The sequence below is a fragment of the Trachypithecus francoisi genome, unplaced genomic scaffold (genome assembly GCF_009764315.1).
Source record: "Trachypithecus francoisi isolate TF-2019V2 unplaced genomic scaffold, Tfra_2.0 Lachesis_group10, whole genome shotgun sequence".
Lineage (NCBI taxonomy): Eukaryota > Metazoa > Chordata > Mammalia > Primates > Cercopithecidae > Trachypithecus > Trachypithecus francoisi.
The window spans coordinates 101,098,367-101,119,105 of NW_022681455.1; positions in this window are offsets into that span (position 1 = coordinate 101,098,367).

Below are 20,739 nucleotides of genomic sequence, written 5' to 3' on the forward strand. Positions count from 1 at the left end.
TGCATTATACCCTTATCAGATGACCAAAATGGAAACAAACAAATAAACAAAACCTACATTCTAATTACTGCCAAAGATTAGATATTACAGGCAATTGTAACACAATCATAAGAATGTGTACCTAAACATCAAAAAGGTGGAGTAAAAATGTGGTATTATAATCTTATAGGATCAACATTTTATATGACCTAAACTTCATTATGCAGTTTATGACCATCCAATCACTTTGGAACACATACATACTGTTTATGTTAGCCCATTCTCACACTGCTAAAAAGACATACCTGACACTGGACAATTTATAAAGAAAAGAAGTTTAATCAGCTCACAGTTTTGTAGACTGTACAGGCTTCTGCTTCAGGGGAAACCTCAGGAAATTTATAATCGTGACTGAAGGGTGAAAGGGAAACAAGCACATCTTACATGGCAGGCAGGAGGAAGACAGAGTGAAGGGGAAAGTGTGACACACTTTTAAACAATCAGATCTCGTGAGAACTCACTATCATGAGAACAGCAAGGGGGAAATCTCCCATAATCCAGTTGAAATGGGAAAAGTTCCCTTGTCCCCCTCATGGGGTGTATGAAAGGGGGAGGGGCTGGCTTCTTCAGTGCCCTGCTGCTCAGACCTCTAGGGAAGCATACAGACAGGCAGGCTGTGGGGCTCCAACCCCATGGCAGTGTCTAGGGGTGAATGTTTACAGCTCCTGAAGCCCCAGTGGGCGTGTGTTACAGGGTGCTCTTTCACTTTTCCCATCTATAGGTGGCTTGTGTTAACCAACTCTATTGTCTCTCTACCCTGTCATGAGGACAGAGGGTTTTCTGTATCTGGGGTTCTTGCCTTAGTGTGCTGGAAGAATCAGATCACACCTGAACGAGGAGAATGAGTGCAAGGTTTTATTAAGTGGAGGTAGCTCTCAGCAGATGGGGGAAGCCAGATAGGGATGGAGTGGGAAGGTTTTCCCCTAGAGTCAGGCTGCTGAGCCACCTGGGCTCTCCTCTGACTGCCCTGGCCAAACTCCGCATCATTCCGTTGATAGATGGCATGCTGGCTGGCCAGTGCCTGTTGGTGCATTCCTCTCAATGTTCAGCCGCTTCTTCTGTGTTCCTTGGCTGATGTGTTCCTCTTGAAATCCAGCTGCCTGTGTCTCTGCCTGCTAGGGTGTCAGGGGTTTTTATAGGCACAGGATGGGGGCGTGGCAGGCCAGGGTGGTCTTGGGAAATGAAACATCTGGGCAGGAAATGCCTGTCCTCACCCAGGTCCCTGCAGGTGGAGCCCTAGCCAGGGACCACACCCTCCTCTACCCAGTACTTCCCTTAACCCTGCTTCCCCTGCCCCCTATCATTTAAAGGGACCGTGCTCTTCTTTTCCCAGCACTTCTGTATCACAATCACCTCCCACCAGGTCTCTCTCCCAACATTGGGGATTGCAATTCAACAGGTGATTTGGGTGGTGACACAGTCAAACCATATCATACTTCAAACAGACATTTTTACTTTGAGGTTATACCCAACAAAAAGGTAATCAAGTATGTGTCAAATATATTCATATCAGGTAGTTCATAACAATCCAAACTGGAAATGTATTCAAATACATACATACTATATGACTCCCTCCCTTAGTATACATTTTAAAACAGACAAAATTAATCTGTGTTGCAATAGGCCATAGTTGTGGTTTCCTTTAAAGGACATGATTACTGTGATACAGGAAGCTTTTAAGATGCTAGTCAAGTTCAAATTTGATCTGTGTTGTAATTAAACAAGTATATTCACTTTTCAAAAATTAATTGACTTGATCCATTTATGAGTTGCACATATTTTCTGCATATATGTTTTATTTCACCAAAATGTATATTTAAAAATAAATGATATAAACAGTATTCAAAATCAGATTTTTCCAGACAAAAAGTCCGTCAACATTTTTATTGAACTTTTTTATTGTAACTTTTGATAGGACAATTGTTTTTATATAAAAAACTGCAAGAGGCATATACATTTAAGACACAAAGAGACACATTTGCCACTTTGTTCCTGAAAAATAAAATATTTTAAAATGTAGTTTCTATAGTGCTGAAAGAAACACAATGGTCATTTTTAAAAAAATAAAAAGCATTGGTACTGTGATATAGAAATTAAATATGAAAAAATAATAGACAATTTAGTGTCATAAGGGAAAAGCTACGTCATTGTAAAATGTAAATAACATAATACATATTTAATCACAAAAACTATTTCAGTCTTCCCTCCTTCCATTAAACACTTTAATTTCAAACTGAACAACACACTCCCACTAAAAGAATCATTTTGCATTTATATGCTTGTGTGTGTTTTTTCTCTTATTAACTATTGCATGGAATGGGTCAAAATGGTTTCTAGTCTTTAAGTTTGCACAAATTATTCTGGGTATTACCAGAGTTTATAATGCATGCCAATGTTAAGAAAGAGAGAGAAGAAAAATGTTAAATGTTTCATGATTGGTACTACCAGTTCTACTTGGGTGTAAATACAAATGACACCTTGTCTCTGATTATGGACTATGAGTCTTACACACTTGAATAGGCTTGGCTCCTTCATGTTAACTTCTGACCTGTGTGAAATCCCATAAATGTCACATCTACCACAGCCCTTTTCCCAGTCTTGCATGCTTTCAGTCGACCCAAGTGTTCATAATTATCAAATGAGAAAATATATATGGAAGTGTTTTAAAAATTATAAACCACTAAAGAGGTAGATAAGAGGACTTTGGTTTCTGACTTAGTAAATTAGGACTATCAGGAATTCTTGGAGAAAGGAATGATGTTTATTGGAAGACAAAAGCTTACTTCACAAATAATTCTCAGAGACCAGATGGGACTGAGCCATTTCAGGGGCTGAAGGATGTGAGGATGGGTTACTTTGTAACATTCACATTTTCCCTGGAGACTGTGCAAATTTGGGTGTAGAGGAGGAAACCCTAAGAAAAGAAGTGGCTTTCTCTTACAGATATAGGCAAGAAGTTTTAGAAGTTTAGGGGGTGAATATTAATAAATCTTGGTCCATGGTGTCTGTTCTCTGGGTTTTTTGCTTAAAGACAAAGCCAAGAAATGTTGTGATAAAATTATTAGAAAATTACCTAGACTTTACTGGACTCTGAACCCAGAAAATGAATAGCCTTGATTTTTCTCAAAATAGGATCATTCTGTTTAATCGACTTCTCCTAAATGCAAACCTTTCCCTTTCCTCCCAATGACGTCCTCCCCACCCACGACAAATAGAGATATTAACACTCAGGAAGGAAGATGATCCGGTAATTAAAGCATTTAGATATCATTAGGTGCTCAGTCTGTTTCTTCCTGTTATTGCGAACTTCCTATCTAGGTGGACAAAATGTCTGAAAACAATCACTGCAGAAAAGAACTTTTAAGTAAAATCAGGTATAAGAAACTAAAATCTTGAGAAGCACTGAAGCTTCATGAATAATTCTTGAACACCATGGTGTGAATGTTGCCTTGCTCGATTCACAGTCTTTCAAGATGTTAGTTTCATGTTTTATTTAAGCTCAACATAAATGTTAACGTGGTCCTCATCAGATTCCTTTTATCTAACTCTGAAGACTGATGTGTTGATGTTGTAATATGGAAAGAGGGCCTTGGGGATGGATTTTAAATGCCCATCCAGGTATTCTGTGAGGAGTCACAAATGAATTTCTTTTCCAGGAACTGAGTTGTACATGTGTTTGTCTCGGTGCACCAACTCAGCATATACATCTGCTGATCACTGTTAATTAGTCTCCTACTGTCCAATTTGTAATCTAGATATGTTTTATGGAGATGTAACTGGCGAAGCATCATTGTGTGTAATCTTTGTCTGAAAAGATTCTGCTGAGCAAGTGACCAATAAAGTGTATGCAACGCAAACATTAATCAAAGAGAATGTCATTAAAGCTTACTATAGCAGTCTTCATAAAGAAAGAAAACTAATGTAACTACTATTGTCCTATCTTCATTATGAATTGTTACTATTATGATGATTTTATGATTTTACTAGTCAATAGCCCTTGTGGAATATTTGGGTTACTTACAAATTCAGTTTTGGACTTCAAGTCACTTGTAAATCAAATAGTTGTTTGTTTCTTAGCAGAAAATCTGCTTTGAGCTACAGTGTTCTGTTGATAATTAGTACTCCTGGTTATTCTCAATAGTACACTGATGTTAGATTTGAACATTAGGGAAAAGAACAAAGGATATATTTTCATGGTGCATATATTTGGATCATTCCTACGAAGACCTTATTTCATTAGTGTCAAGAGTTACTTAATGGGCACCTGATACAAGCCTTGGTAACTTTTATATGTTACTTAAATAAAAAGTAAATCATGAAACTAACATACAGATAGACTTCACATTTAGCAATGCACCATTCATGCTAACTGTCCTTAAGGATGATGCTTATAAGATCTTCTAGAGTTTAAGTTCACAGCTTATCATTTATATATTAAGAAAGTGGTTCACAGGGGTTCTGGTCAGTTCTTCCCAGAATGCAGTTTACCGGGTTGCACAGACAGGAGGTTTGTAAGTAAATGGGCATCCACTGAGGTGAAACTCTTTATTCATGGTTGGTAAAGGAATGTTTCTCTAGGCCAGAGGCCAACAGTATTAACAATACATTGTACTACACAGAATCTAACCAGAATACATTATTTAATAATTTTGTGAAAAAGAAATTGGTCTTGGCACTTTAGATTTTTAGACCTCAAAAGCATAGACATCTCAAACAAAGATAGACAAATGGGACTATATTAAACTAAAAAACTTTTGTACAGCAAAGCAAACGATCAGCACAGCGGAGAGACCATCTGTTAAGTGGGAGAAACTATTCACAAACTGTTTGTCTGATAAGGGACTAATATATAGAACATGTAAGAAAATCACACAGCTTAATGATACAAATGCACAATTCCATGAAAAAACAAGCACAGGACTTGAATAGACTATTCTCAAAAGGACAAATACAAATGGCTAACAAACACATGAAAAAAAAAAATGCTTGCCATCACTAACCATCAAAGAAATGAAAATCAAAGCCACAGTGAGATACTGTCTTATTCCATTTAGAATGGCCATTATGAAAAAGACAAAAAAAAAAAAAAAAAAAAAAAAAAAAAAAACAGATGCTGTCAAGGATGTGGAGAAAAGGAAACTACTACACGCTTTCAGTGGGAATGTAAATTAGTACAACCACTATGGAAAACAGTATGGAGATTTCTCAAAAAACTAAAAGCAGAACTTCTGTGTGATCCAGCAATCTCACTACTGTGCATCTTTCCAAATGAAAATAAATCAGTAACCAAAGGGGTACCTGCACTTGCATGTTTATTGCAGCAATGTTCATCATAGCAAAGATACAGAATCAACCTAAGTGTCCATCAACAGACAAATGGATAGAGAAAATGTGGTATGTATATATACACACAATGAAACACTATTTGGTCATAGAAAAAGAATGAAATCATGTCATTGCAGCAGCATGGGTAGAACTGGAGGTCATTATGTCAAGTGAAATAAGCCAGGCACAGAAATGCAAATATCACACGTTCTTACTCATATGTGAGAGCTAAAAACCTTGATCTTATAGAGATGGAGAATAGAATGATACATACTAGAGGCTGAGAAGAGTGTGAGGGTGGGAGGAAAAATTGAAGGGATGTTGGAGAATAGTTACAAACTTAGTTAGATAGAAGAAATAAGTTACAATGTTCTATATCAGAGTAGAATGACTATAGCTAGCAACAATAGTTGTATGTTTCAAAGTAGCAACAAGAGAGGCCTTCAAATGTTACCAACACATAGAAATAATAAGTTACTCAGGAGATGGATACCTCGAACACCCTGACTTGATCATTATGCATTCTATGCATGTAAAAAAATACTCAAGGCACCCCATAAATATGTAAACTATTAAGTGTTAATAAAAGAAAAGAAAAAAGAAGGCCAGATGCAGTGGCTCATGCCTGTAATCCCAGCACTTTGTAAGGCTGGGGTGACAAGATTGCTTGAGCTCAGGAGTTTGAGACTAGACCAGGCAACAAAGCAAGAACCGTTCTCTACAAAAAATTTAAAAATTAGTTGGGCATGGTGGCATGCATTGCACTTGTAGTTACAGCTACTTGGGAGGCTGAAGTGGGAGGATCTTTGGAATCTAGGAGTTCAAGTTTGTAGTGAGTTATGTCACTGCACTCCAGCCTGTCTCAAAAAAAGAAAAAAAGAAAAAACCATTATTTAGTCTAGTGATTGTCTTTCCAGAGTTATTTAGTTTGAACTAACAAATGCATTTTACCTATGGCCAAATACTTGACTCCCTGAGCCATAATTTACAATGAGATTTTCATTTGATTGAACTTTACAAGACCTCAGGATTTGGAATCCAATGTCAAAACCTACCATCTGCCTATGTGATTTGAAGCCAACAAGACAGTGAATCCTTTGGGTTGTGTTTGCTTATTACATGAGATTTGCTCACTCTCTTCTTATGCCTCTTCATTGTCTGAAGATGGAAAATGCGCTCTCGTACAAGGTAGATGAATTTATGAGTCCAACGGGCTGAATCTAGATGCAAGGCTAAGCAAGATCTCTTTATTATCATGAAGATTAATACATTATAATAATAGCTGCTAACATACATTGAAGACTAACCTTGGACTAGACAGTTTGCTCGATACTTCCTGTGGACTCACTTGACCATCAAAATAACTGTATGAGTTTGGAACTCTTATAACTCAGATTTTCTAAATATGACAGGCTAGTCACAGAGAAATCAAGTAACTTGTCTGAGGTCACATAAATAGAAGTTACGGATTTGGATTTGAAATTAGGAACATCTTATGCCAGTGCCATGGCCAAGCATTTAATCTGTTACCATATTACTGCTACTTTTCTACATAGTCCACACACTAGAATTCAGTCAAGAAATGGTTGAGATATTTGAAACCGTTTGTCATCAGTAATGGGGCCAATACAATTTTCAAGGTATCATATTTGAAGTGTATTTGCTTGACTCATGGGTCATTTCAGTCACAGCACAGAACAAAATGGGAAGGCTGACAATGGGCAACAGATCTCTGTCCTCATTCCTACTCTTTCTAGTTATGTGAACTTAAGCAATTCCCTTGACCTTCTTGGACTGCAGTTGGCCTCATCTTTATAAATGAAGAGACTTGACTAAATTATGTCTAATTCCTTTCCAAGTCTGACCTTCTGTTTCTACAAAACCATATCCATTATATTCACACAGGGACAAAGACATAAAAATAATAATAAAATAAATGTGTGTAAATACCCTTACAGATTTGCTAACCTTGCACTCCCTGAATAGCATCTTCATTGTATTGCCTGAAATATCATCATGCATTTTTCCCCTCAGCCCTTTTTGACACATGCTAATTAGAAAAAAAAATGCCATTCTAAGTGAAGGGGGCCTCTTCATCTTCCACTTCACGGTATGACTCCTGGGCTCAAAGAAACATTTTTATGGGCATTTTTTAATATGCTACTGTTTTAACCTCTTGACCTTGTCTTGGGCACTTTATTTTCTGTCTTCAGCTTCAATATTCATTAGTAACACTGTGACAAAAAGGAATATGAATGGTATTAGGAAATTGAGCCCCACTCAAGCTAAGAAAGCTATGCTAATGTTCACACATTGAAATAGAGCAAAGATGTTTGATGTTTCTATACCAAGGGCTGGTTTCAAATGATAGTGAAAACGTGCTGAGACTTTTCATGTGAACAGTACGTTTAAAGACAAACTCATTTTTAAAAATAACAATAAATGCACAGTTTACTTCCCCACCCCAAGCTAGAACTTCATTATGTGCCAAATATATTATTTGGGACTGGTATGGAGCATGACATACTAAATGTTCTGACCGTTGTAACATATGCATAGATAATATATGGCTCATACAACTTTCATAACCTTCTCTGCTGATTCTCTTCTAATATCTCTCTAAAGACATTAGTGGTATCATTCTTCATTTATTTTGCATGCTGCTTTCACCCATTGTGGATAAACATGAATATAAAATTCTAGAAGTAAGAATAGTTATCTTTGCTGATGCTTGGTGAGGTTTTAATAAAATATACATGACACCAGTGATATGTATCTGGGAGTTATATAGCAGTGAAGAAATCCAGAGATAATTATAATCTTTTATGCCGATGGAGGAATTAGCACCTCAGTAATAAGCAATGTGAAGTAGCATAGACAGAGTTTTCTATTCGTCCTTGAACCATTCGATGTGAATGCAAATAACTAGCACATATAATTCTAATTTTGTTGGCCCTATTCAGGAATAGAAATCTAGATGGAAAGACAAGAGGGGCCTTGTATAAGTTTAGTGGAGAAAATCCTCAAGTTAGTTAATGATTGTTGCCTACATCTTCTACCTGAACACAAGGGTTTCCAAAACAAAGTCTATTTGGTGGCTTAACAAAGAAACTCATTTCTTTCCACTACGTCACCAGTGTCCTCCATTCTTGTGTGTAAAGCAAAACTCCTGGTTTACCATGAACTACATTCTTTGAAGGCGTCTTAGTCATTTTGTACTGCTATAACCAGCATATCTGAAACTGAGTAATTTATAAATAACAGAAATTTATTATCTCACAGATCTAGAGGCAGGGAAGTTTAAGATCAAGGTACTGGTATCCGGTGAGGACCTCCTTTCCCATCTTCACATGGTGGAAGACAGAAGGGCAAGAGAAAGCTAATGCTGTGTCCTCACATAGCAGAAGAGCAGAAAAGGGAGAACCCACAGCTGCAAGCTCTTTTTATAGAGGCATTCATCTATTCAAGAGAGCAGAGCCCTCATTGGCTAAACACCTCCCAAAAGGCCACACCTCCCAATAGTGTTGTATTGGGGGTTAAGTTTCAACAAAAGTTTGAAAGGAACAAAAACATTCAAATCATAGCAGTAGGTTATTTATTCATGCTGCCTAGGTTTCTTGAATTTGTAAAATTAAATCAAATGCACACCTATAATTTTTGACTTCAGAGAAACAAGGGCCATTTCCAGTGACAGACATTTCTAGTTTGGTGAAGATTAAGATGTCTAAATCGTTACACAAGACCATGCTTACAGCACTTAGCAGACCAGGAATAAATGAAGTCTTTGAACTGGGAAAAGAGATCATTGTGTCATAAAATCTGGCAAGGTATACACTGCCATGTTAACAAGGGTTGCTTTTGTGTCTTCAACATTTTTTTCATATTTGATACAGTTGCTCTATAACTTTCTATAACAAATTTACAAAAATGACAGTCTATTAAAAACAAGTTAACAAAATTAATGATGGCTTCGTGCCAGTAAGTGTATCTTTCTTTCATTGCTCAACTTTGAAAAACTGTGAGTACCTGCTATGCTATTCATTGACATGTATAACACAAAAATACATAGCATGTACCACGTACCAGATACTGAAGAAGGTCTATGTGTGAATTAACTCATATCGGTATGGTATTTCTGAAAAAGTCTTTATTTTACTGTGAAAAATAGTCATTATTTTACTGTATTTCTGGTAAAAAAAATCAGAGATTCAGAAACTAAGTTGTAAACAGCAGAAAAACTAGATCTATTAAAATATGTGAGCAAATCATTTTCAACATTCTTTTTTATATTTTTCTTAGAGGACACTCAAGAGCGTGCTCTACTGATGTACCCTTCTATGGGTAACTCAAGACCATAGTGTGACCAGAAATATTTAAGTCACTTTTGCAGTTGATTTTCATTTCAAGTGAAGCTTTCTTTCCTTCCTTTCCTTTCCTTCCTTTCCTTTCCTTTCCTTTCCTTTCCTTTCCTTTCCCTTCTCTTTCTTTCTCTCTCTCTTCTTTCTTTCTTTCTTTCTTTCTTTCTTTCTTTCTTCTCTCTCTCTTTCTTTATTTTTTTTGAGTCTCACTCTGTCGTGCAGTGATGCAATCTTGGCTCACTGCAACCTCTGCTTCCCAGGTTCAAGTGATTCTCCTGTTTCAGCCTGCCGAGTAGCTGGGATTACATCTGCCTCCTGGGTTCAAGTGATTCTCCTGCTTCAGCCTCTCGAGTAGCTGGGATTACAGGTGCCCGCCACTGCGCCCGACTAATTTTTGTATTTTTAGTGGAGAAGGGGTTTCACCATCTTGGCTAGGCTGGTCTTGAACTCCTGACCTCATGACCTACCCACCTCAGCCTCCGCTCCCGGCCTCAGGTGAAGCTTTCTAACCAATGTTACTTTATGCTATTGTATTTCTTTAACATTTTTACACTGAAATCTATTAACTTGGGTCAACCATATGGTTGTGGTGGATGGCACACTATTTACAATTTTGGTCATCTAGTATTGGCTTACCAAATAATGACGGAGGAGATTTTTAAAAATCAATGCATCCCATTTATTATTAAGTCAATTCTGCCTCTTATAACTTTGATATTTCACTTCTAAGTATGTTATCTGGAGTCACATAAATGTCTCTTGTATGGAATAAATATTTTGTTCTATTGCAGTATTTAAATGTTTTAACCATGACCCTCACCAGCTCAGATAGTCTCGGGGTGTCTAACCTGGAGATAAGCAGACATAATTTATGTGTCTCCTCCTGAATAATGGTTTCTATATCCTCACCCCCTTGTTAGCGGAAATGTAGAGCAATAGTTAAAAGTGTGGGCTCTAAGGTTGATCCAACTGGCCTGTAGCCTGGTTCTGCCATAATGGCTCTGTGACCTTGGGAAAATGACTTACCTCTGTTTACCTCCTTCTTCATCGTAAAAGAGAGATTAGACTATGGCACTTGCCTTGCAGAGCTGTTGTTAAAACAATGAAATAAAGTAATTTACATGACATATATGTACTTGGAATGTTCATTGTTCATATTTTTTCTATTGTTGCTTGCCTTTGCACATAGTTTTGATTGTCAAAAACCAACATAAAGCAAACAACCTTTGAAAGTGTAGCACGATTTCTCATCTCAGAGTGTTCTTTAAAACCATCTTGATCAGGGAGTATTATATATTATTGGAAGAAAAGGTAAAAATTGGATCCAGTACCTACCCTCTATACTCTCTGTCCTCAGCCCACTGTATATGATACAATGAGAACACTTATAGAATGTGTTGCAGTTTCTGTTCTTTGCTATAGCTATTCAACTCTGAGTCCCTTCAGAATTGGAACTGTATCTTTTTTTCTATTCCCACACGAAGTACTTATTACACCAGTTGAAAATATTGGATAAGTATGTAATTGTTATAACTGATAGGGTCTGGTATAATCAGAAGAGGAAATTAAATCAGGGTCACAAACTCTAGGGTCCCCTTGACCAAAAGGAAGATCCATTTGGTCATTTTGGGGCTTATAATTTTATTTCTGATTTACAAAGTACCAAGAAGAACTGTCCTCAGCAAATTAATATGAGTAAAGTCTCTCACATTGTTGATTGTAATAAGCAATGATGTGTTTATTTTTACCTAAAAATGTTGAGTTAATTACAAGGTAGGGGAGTGCTAGAATGGTAAGAAGTAATAATGTAGTACTAAATAGTTTGATTTTTTTTTTTTTTTTTTTTTTTTTTTACGTTTCTCATGTTGCACTCTTACAGAACAACCTACACCATGGCTACTACTTTAAAAAGCAAAGCTCATATCGCATTAACAAAATCCAATCTGAAGCAAACCAAGGCCTTTTATTTCTTGAGTCAGTAAACTATTTTGGGGTAAATGAGGCTTTTGGTGGGAAGCGCAAAAAACATTTTTGAGAATCAAAGTCTATGCCCATTTTATTTATTCTTTGTATAATTCAAAGGCTGAATCTGATTGCTTATTCAACTAATAAGTTAAAAGTAGTACAGTACATTTTAAATGTGACATAGACTCAGATGAAGAGATATCAACGCGCATAGAATTGCTGTAAATCACATGCTGTATTTAGTTCAGCAGTTCTTTGTGTATACCTTGCCTTAGTCTGTTCAGGCTGCTATAACAATATACCACAGACTGGGGGGTTTATAAACAACATACATTTATTCTTACATTTTGGGAGGCTGGAAAGTCATCAAAACTAAAAACCCAGACTCTGTGAAATAGCCTCTTAATAGGATAAAACAAGAAAGTAAATACCAGGAGAAAATATTTGCAAATCGTACATCCGACAGGAAGGTGTGAGGAAGCCTCCAAACACAAGCGTATTATTTAAGGGGGAAAAAAATGATTACAAAATAACCGAAGACACAGAACAGGCATTTCATCAAAAAAAGAGGACATAAAAGATGGCAAATAAGCAGATGACAATATGTTAGTTATGTCATGGGAATGTAAATTAATATCATAGTGAGACAGGTCACATACATCAGAATGCCTTAAACAAAATATCAGAAAAGAATCAAAGGCTGGTGTGGTTCTGGGGAAACCAGGTCACTCCATATTGGCGAAGGTCATATATAATGGTCCTGCCACTCTGGTCCTTTTCCAAACAACAACAAACAAGCAAACAACGATGTGCAGGTACCCTACAAACCAGCAACTCAAACACCCCAGCATTAATTCCCACAGAAACGAATGCATCGTGCAGTAAAGGGTTGACACAGCAGGTTTGCTGTGTTCAGAACTTGCACATTCCAAAGACAGGTCTGGCCTTACTTGGCTCCTAGATGTTAATACCTATACCTTTAGAATACCATGACTGTTCCTGATAAGAGTGCCCTCCTGTAACTGGGGTCTTAGGCAGTTATATCAACAACAGTGATGTACGGTGGACACCTTGGGCTCTGGGGTACATGTTTGACCTTCGGGGGAGTCAGCTTCATGGAGTTCTGTGAGTCCTTCTAGTCATCTAATTGGTAGGTATTCTGGAGGACACTACTGACATGACAGCCTTTGCATTCATCCTGGACATGAATGTTCTCGTGTCTATATTGCGTATATTACTTATAGCCAATAACCAGAAACAACTTCTCAGATATACTTCAAGGAGCAAGATTGAGAGTAGGAGTAGGTTTAGGCGTTTTCTTTCAAGCAGTGGGTGTATATGTTTTCCTTCACAGGAGTTCAGCAATAAACATGATTACTACCTAACGCACTGGACCATAAGCTCCAAAAGGAAGGCTATGTTTTTTGTTGTTGATGTTGTCTTCTATCTTGATCAGTGCTGTATCATCACACCCTAAAATAGTGCAGAAGTTTACTAAATATTTGCTGTGTAAATTAATTTATGTTGGACTGAGCACTGGCTGATGTGAAAGCTGAGATTATTATATTAATTTCAGACAGAGATGTTGATAACCCTTTACTCCTATTTTAAAGTAAAAAATCACAAAATTCTATTATTCTAAATATATAGTCTTTTATTGGCTTTTCAACATGTTTAAGCAGTTTTAGCAGGTTAGGGACATGCTCTCTTTCACTTCAGACACTGGAAAATGCCTGCTACTTACACCTTCTCTTTGTGTGGTGACTTTATAAACCACTCTGAACAAAAGCAACTTCCAGGCTAAGCGTTATTTGAATATTGGGAAACGATGATTCCAGAAGTCTTTTGGAAGACTTCTCTCCAATAGTTTAGAAAGCTTTCAAGTCAACACATAATCAAGAGGGATTGTAATTGGAAGTCAGGTATATTACACATTCAATTGAGCATAGTATCAATATTAATTCCTTACATACTGTGATGAATTGAAATGTCATATTTATTTACAAATGCTCCCATGCTTACACACTGATTTATATAAGTTATCACACCAATAACTGGTCATTCTTAATAAATGAGAACTCTACTACTAAAAATTTATCCATACATTTAAAAAAGATGTGTATGTGCACATATATATGTACATATTGTTGATTGTAATAAGAAATGATGTAACAGTGCATGTTTAATACTGATTTAATAGTTTTTCAAATATCTTCAATCCAATGTTGGTTGAATTAGCTGATGAGGAGCCCATGAATGTAAAGGCCAACTGTGTGTGTGTTTGTGTGTGTGTGTGTATTAGCTGATGTGTATATACACACATATATGTATATATACACACACACATGGTGGTTTGTAGAGTCACCACACAAAGAGAATGTGTAAATATATAATTACCCTCATATTGTTGATTGTAATAAGCAATGATGTATTTATTTTTACCTAAAAATGTTGAATGAATTATAGGGTAGGAGAGTGCTAGAAGGGGAAGAAGTAATAATGTAGTACTAAATAAACCGTCTGATTTTTTTTTTTACATTTTTCATGTTGCGTTTTTATGGAACAACCTACACCACACATATATACACACAAACACATATATGTATACACACACACATATATTCACATATACGTATGTGTATATATACACATCAGCTAATACACACACACACACACACAAACACACACACAGTTGGCCTTTACATTCATGGGTTCCTCATCAGTTAATTCAACCAACATTGGATTGAAAATATTCAAAAAGCTATTAAATCTGTGCTAAACATGTACCATTTTTTTCTTGACATTATTCCTTAAGCTATAGAGTATAGCAACTATTTACAAAGCATTTACATTGTTTATGTAAGAGGAAGTGTGTAGGTTATATGCAAATACTATACCATTTGATATCAGAGGCTTGATCCTCCTGGAAATAATCCCTCATGGACACCCAGAGACAACTGTGTATATATATATATATGCATGAGTTAAAAATTTAAAGCCCCTTTTTATTGTATTGTATTGACTTAATTGCAAAATATTCAGATTTAAAGCTCAAACTCTAATGATCATTCAATTATAAACATTGCTATTACTTAAGCAAGAGAATTGCTTGATATTAGATTTTAACTTGGTATAAAATAAGGAAATTTAGGTGATGAAAAAGCCTATCTTTGAAAAGGCAATGTTGTGTAGAATAATAAAATTATATAAGAGGTACTTTAGTCTCCTCAGAAGCATATTAAAAGGAAAATACATATTATTAACTGATTTAGAAACAGCTAAAATGGAACTTCTTAAATAGTAATTGCTGTTTTAACATGCTTGGAGGACTCCTGGAATATAAAGTATGAACAGTTGGTTTCCAGTGTGGACATTCATCCCCAGTATGAACTTTGTGGTAAGAGGTCACGTTCATTGTCTCTAGTCACAATCATTGTGGGTGTTATGTTCAGAGACCGTATGACCCACAGTGTTCCATGTTGCATGCCTGGCAAGCTGGCGTATGTCATTACTGCAGAGTAGGGGGTGCTGTAGCAGCAGCCACGCAGGAACTATGGATGCGATTTCCCAAAGCATACATTTTACTAACGGATTTGAGAGAAAACTCATGTTACCTATCTTTAAACTGACATGGCTTTATTATAAGTAGAATACAAAATATGCATGAAGTTTTCAAATAAATCCAAAGACTTAAAAGAAGTTTTACTTTTCCTGTTGGTTGAGAGCCTCTGGAGGTTCTCATTCACTCCCCTCTGCTGTTAGAATAATTCAGTGGGAAAGTTTGTGAAATAGCACATCATTGAATCTTGAGTCTTTGATAGTCTACATTAAATAAAAATGAATTTCTTTCAAGATGGCAGCTATGCATATTCTATAGACATTTGTTTATTCCTCTTTCCGCAAAGCTGGGTCTAGCCCAAATTTTGGCTGGGAGAACTTGGTATGCAGGGAACTCATTTCCTTTTCTTCCTCTGCCTCTCCCTCCCTGACTTTGTCTCTTCCTGTTTCCTCTACTTTTCTTATTTCTTATTATTTATCCTACTTCTTCCTTTTTCTCTCTTCCCTTTTCCTTCTCCCTATCTCCCAGTTCATCCCTCTGTTCTTCCTTCAAATATTTATTAGGCATCTCATATCTTAGGCACAGTGATAAGCAATGTGGCCATAAAGATGGAAGATGAGAGAGAAAGAATTGGAGCATTCTGCTTTAAGCTCCAGATAATTATACTTATTTTTTTCAGAACTATGTCACTAGTGCCATCTATGATATGTAGCCTATGTAAAATGCTCAATAAATATTCATGAATAAACAAATCAAAGAATGCATAAGGGAATGTAATAAAGTAATTACAAGTAAACAAGTTTTGATAATGTCTGCATTTTATTTGATCTTATTACTTGAGTCTTGCACTGATTGATAAGTGAGAAAAGTGGAAGAACTAAGGTGCAAACTCAGGTGTCATGGTGCTGCTTCCTGGAGAATATCTAGCTTTGAAGCTTTGTCTTGTCTTCAGTGACGACCAAGGAGTCTGGCAAGAATCAAAGAAAGGAAATAACATTCTGTGCAGAGTAAAGAACACATTCAAAAACAATAAGGCAGAAAATGGCGTGGCATGTTCAATAGATGATAAAACTATTTTAACATGACTAGTGCAAACCACCCTGTCACAGCAGAGGGATGTTTGGGAGTAAGAATAAGTTGCTTGGTAGAAATCATGAAAAATAAATATTTTGGAAAACAGAACAAAGTGACCTTATGCATTATCGCAAGTGTTTTTGAATTTTCCTTCTCAGACATTTCTTATCCTTGATGCTCATTTAATGCTTCCAAACATGCTTTCACAGGGTAATAAACCAATTACTTTGTTCACACTTTTAAGTTGGTAACAAGAGCTGAAACAGAGGATTCAGAATTAAATTCCACAGCAATACTGCTGGTTACAATAGTGTGTGAGACTTCTGGGCACAATTTTTGGAAAGAGTGTTTGGTGATTTCAGTGCTCATGCACCTGCTTAAAAGGATTCAACTCCATCTGGTTGTTTCCATCAGGGATGTGAGTAAAGTGTTATCAGACATTTTCATTTTTCAGAAGGCAAGATATCAATGCCTGAATATAAAATATAAAACATTAAATGTTGATTAACTGTATTGGTTTTCTATTACTTTTGTATAAATCATCACAAACTTGGTAACTTAAAACATGCTTATTAACTTATAGTTCTGTAGGTCTCAAGTTTGATATGGGGCTCATTGGCTAAAATCAAGGTATTAAAAAGACTGCATTTTCTTTTGCATTCTGCAGGCTCTTGGGAAGAATCCATTCTCTTGGTCTTTTCTTGTTCTAGAGGTCACTCACTTTTCTTGACTCATATCCCCCTTCCTCTGTCCTCAAAGCCAGTAACATTGCGTCTTTCTAAACTTTTCTTCTGCAGTCACATCACCATCTGACTACAGCTAGAAAAGGTTCTCCACTTTCAAAAACTTACGTGATTAGATGGTCCACCTGATTAATTCAAAATGACACCTGCAAAGTTTTTGGCAATGAAAGGAAATGTATTCACAGGTTCCTGAGATTAGGACTTGCATCTTGAGGGGTGGGATTTGAAATTTGTCTACCACACAAGTTTATGTGTCAGTATGTATGTTTTTATTACTGTGTAAGTCAATGCCAACTGTCAGATACATAGTGTTTATAAAGCCAACCTTAATTTATCCCTAATAGGTCAATATTTTCACCTCTTTTTTTTCTTTTTGTAAAGAAAGCCCAGGGAGAGTGATCAGCAAGATGGCAGAATAAAAGTTCTCTGGCTCTAGTCTTCCTCACAGAAGTCCACCTAGCAACTATCCACATATAAGAACATCCCCATGGATATCTCAGAACTTGAGAGTGGACCATGGAACTGAGAAAAGCTGCATCTGAAGAGTAAGAGGAACAGTTTCACTTGGCTTGTGTTGTCCTTCCCTCCAAGCTGGCACAGCATGACACAAAGATGACTCCCCTTGGCCTACAATTTCAATACTGGGGAAAGAGAGTCAGAGACAGCCACTCACCTTCCCCACCATTCTGGGATCCTCTGCAAGAGACCTATTTCTGTCCTGTCTCATGGGGGAACATGAAGGTACTGGCAGTGCTGGACTACCTGGGGTCAGTTAGAAACAAAGAGCAGGGTGGAGCTCAAAGTGACCAGCGAATAGATGTTGGTAGTAGCTCTGCATTCTGGCCAACAGAGGAATCCCACCAGAGAAACAACACAATCCCACCAGAGAATCCCACCTGGCCAACAACACTGATCTGCAGAAAGCACAGTAGACAGGTTATCAGTTTAAAATAGCATATTATATGTGTAGGGTGATTTATGTTGACCACATGGTAACCACAAATCAAATACCTATAGTAGTGTCACAAAACATAAAAAGAGACTCAAGGCATGCCATCACTGAAAATCACCAGAACACAAAGGAGGACAGTAAGAGAGGAAGACAAAAACAGGATTTATGAAGCAACCAGAAAACAAATTACAAAGTGGTGGTAGCAATTTCTTACCTATGCATGAATACTTTGAAGGTAAATGAATTAAAATTCTTCAATAAAAAGAAATCGAAGGTCTGACCAGATTATAAAAAACCTACGTTGCCTATGAGAGTCTCGCTTTATTCGTAAAACACACATAGACTGAAAGTGAAGAGACAGAAAAAGATATTCCACACAAATGGAAATCAAAAGAGATCATTAACTACATTCAGACAAAACAGACTAAGCTGAAAACTGTAAAAAGAAACAGGGTAATTAAATAATGAGAGGCATAATAATTACAAATATATAGGCACCCTACATCAGAGCATTTAAATATACAAAGCAATTATTAAATGATCTGAAGTGACAGGTAGATTCCAAGATTCCAAGTAGGGGATCTCAATACCCCATTTTCCACAGTGTACAGATCATCAAATCAGAAAATCAATAAGGAAACGTTAGGCTTGAATTAAACTTTAGACACAATGGACCTTACAGACATATACAGACGTTCCATCAAACAGTGAGAGAATACACATTATACTCATGTGCATATGGAACAGTCTCCAGGATGTATCATATATTAGGCCATCAAACAAGTCTTAACAGATTTTAAAAGATTGAAATCATATCAAGATCTTCTCCAAACACAATGGCATGAGATTAGAAATAAATAACAGGAGAAATCTTGGAAAATTCACAAATACGTGGAAATGAAACAACATGCTCCTTAAAAAAGGGCAAGAGAAGAAATCAAAAAGGAAATATAAAAATATCTCAGGATCAATGAAAATGGAAATACAACCTACCAAAACTTACGAGATACAGTAAAATTAGTCCAAACAGAAAAATTTATAGCAATAAATGACATCAAAAATATCTCAAATAAACAATCTCTAGGAATTAGAAAAAAGAAGAAATTAAGCCCAAAGTGAGCAGAAGGATAGAAACACCAGAAAGATGAGAGAAAAAATAATTAACAAAACAGAGTGGGTTTTCTTAAAAGATCAATCAATAAACTCTATCAACTATAATAAGCTAGACTAGGAAAAAAGAGAAAACTCAAATACATAAAATAAAAAATGAAAGAGGAGGTCTTTTCTGTTTTGAGAAATGACAGAAAAATGGTCAAAAATTATAAAATCTTTAAATGCAATCTACTTTACAGAATTGTATACAGGTGGAGAATTCCTATTCCCAAAATCCCAAATCTTAAATTCTTCAATATTCTAAACTTTTAAAAAAGCCAACATAATACCACACGTGGAATATTTCATACCTGACCTCATGTGACTTGTCACAGTCAAAACACAGTCAAAACTTGGTTTCATGCACAAAATTTAAGAAAATGTATGTATTTACCTCAGTCTATGTGCATACGGTATACATGAAACATAAGTGAATTTTATATTTAGACTGAGTCTCATTCCCCAGATATCTCATTATAAATATGCAAATATTCCACAAATAAAAACAAAAACAAAATCCAAACCACTTCTGGTTTCCAGCATTTAAGATAAAAAATACTCAACCTGTATTTTCATTCTTTCAATAAATTCTGTGAAAAGCACTAAGAAAATTTCTATTTAAAAAAAGTATTGTGTGAATCCAAACACTTCCAAAAATAACTCCTTAATGTGTTTGTCTTTTCCAGTTTATTGTAAGGTGTCTTTTTCTTATGGACCTCTGTATTCTGTATGAGCCAAGGGAAAACTTCTCCTTTGCCCCCTGAAGTTTCCCTGGAAATCAGCTAACAAGAGTCAGATTGTAACTGGATCCAGGTAGATTTGATCACCATTCAAATGTCAAACACAAGAGGTGAGGGCTGGTATGAGGAGAAGTTGGTTGAAACAGAGAGCTAGCAAACCAAGATGTGAAACTGTATTCTAAAGCGCCACTTAAATTCTAAATTTTACCATAGAAAATTTAAAGGAAAACTTAGTATGGGAGGCATGCAGGAGTGGGGCAGAGGGTGCAGGGTACGTGTGTCTTGTTCCGATTGCTATGTGAGTAATTGCTCATATGCGGATCTCGTTGGCATTATGTTCAGCTAGATGATGCTGGACTAATCGTTCATGACTTCTCCTAAGTGAAAGGATTCCGCAGGGGCTATGGGCTTTTTGCCTAGTTTGTTTAAAGATTAGCCTCTGGAATTCCTTAAGTCAGAACATAATTTGATAAGCATGTATGGCTAGAGGGGAGTTTCTAGAGAAGGAAGGAATGAAGGGGAGAGAGGGAAGGGAAGAAAGTAAAAGAAAGTGGGTGATTAAAACATATTTTTAAAACTGAGGCCCTGGTTAAAAGACTAATAGGAGAAACAGTATACAAAATATAATAATATGCATTTTCATGCATGGGAGTAAACAAAACATGGACATATTAAAGAAAGGACCAGAGGGTTGAAGTTTCATACTGTCCTGAGATTACACAAATAATAGGGGTTTGGAGCACACCAAGACCAGGAAGGAGCAGAGGAAAAAGGCATGGCTAGCCAAGGTTTTCTTACTATGCAGATGAACCTGACACAGGACAGGCAAGCC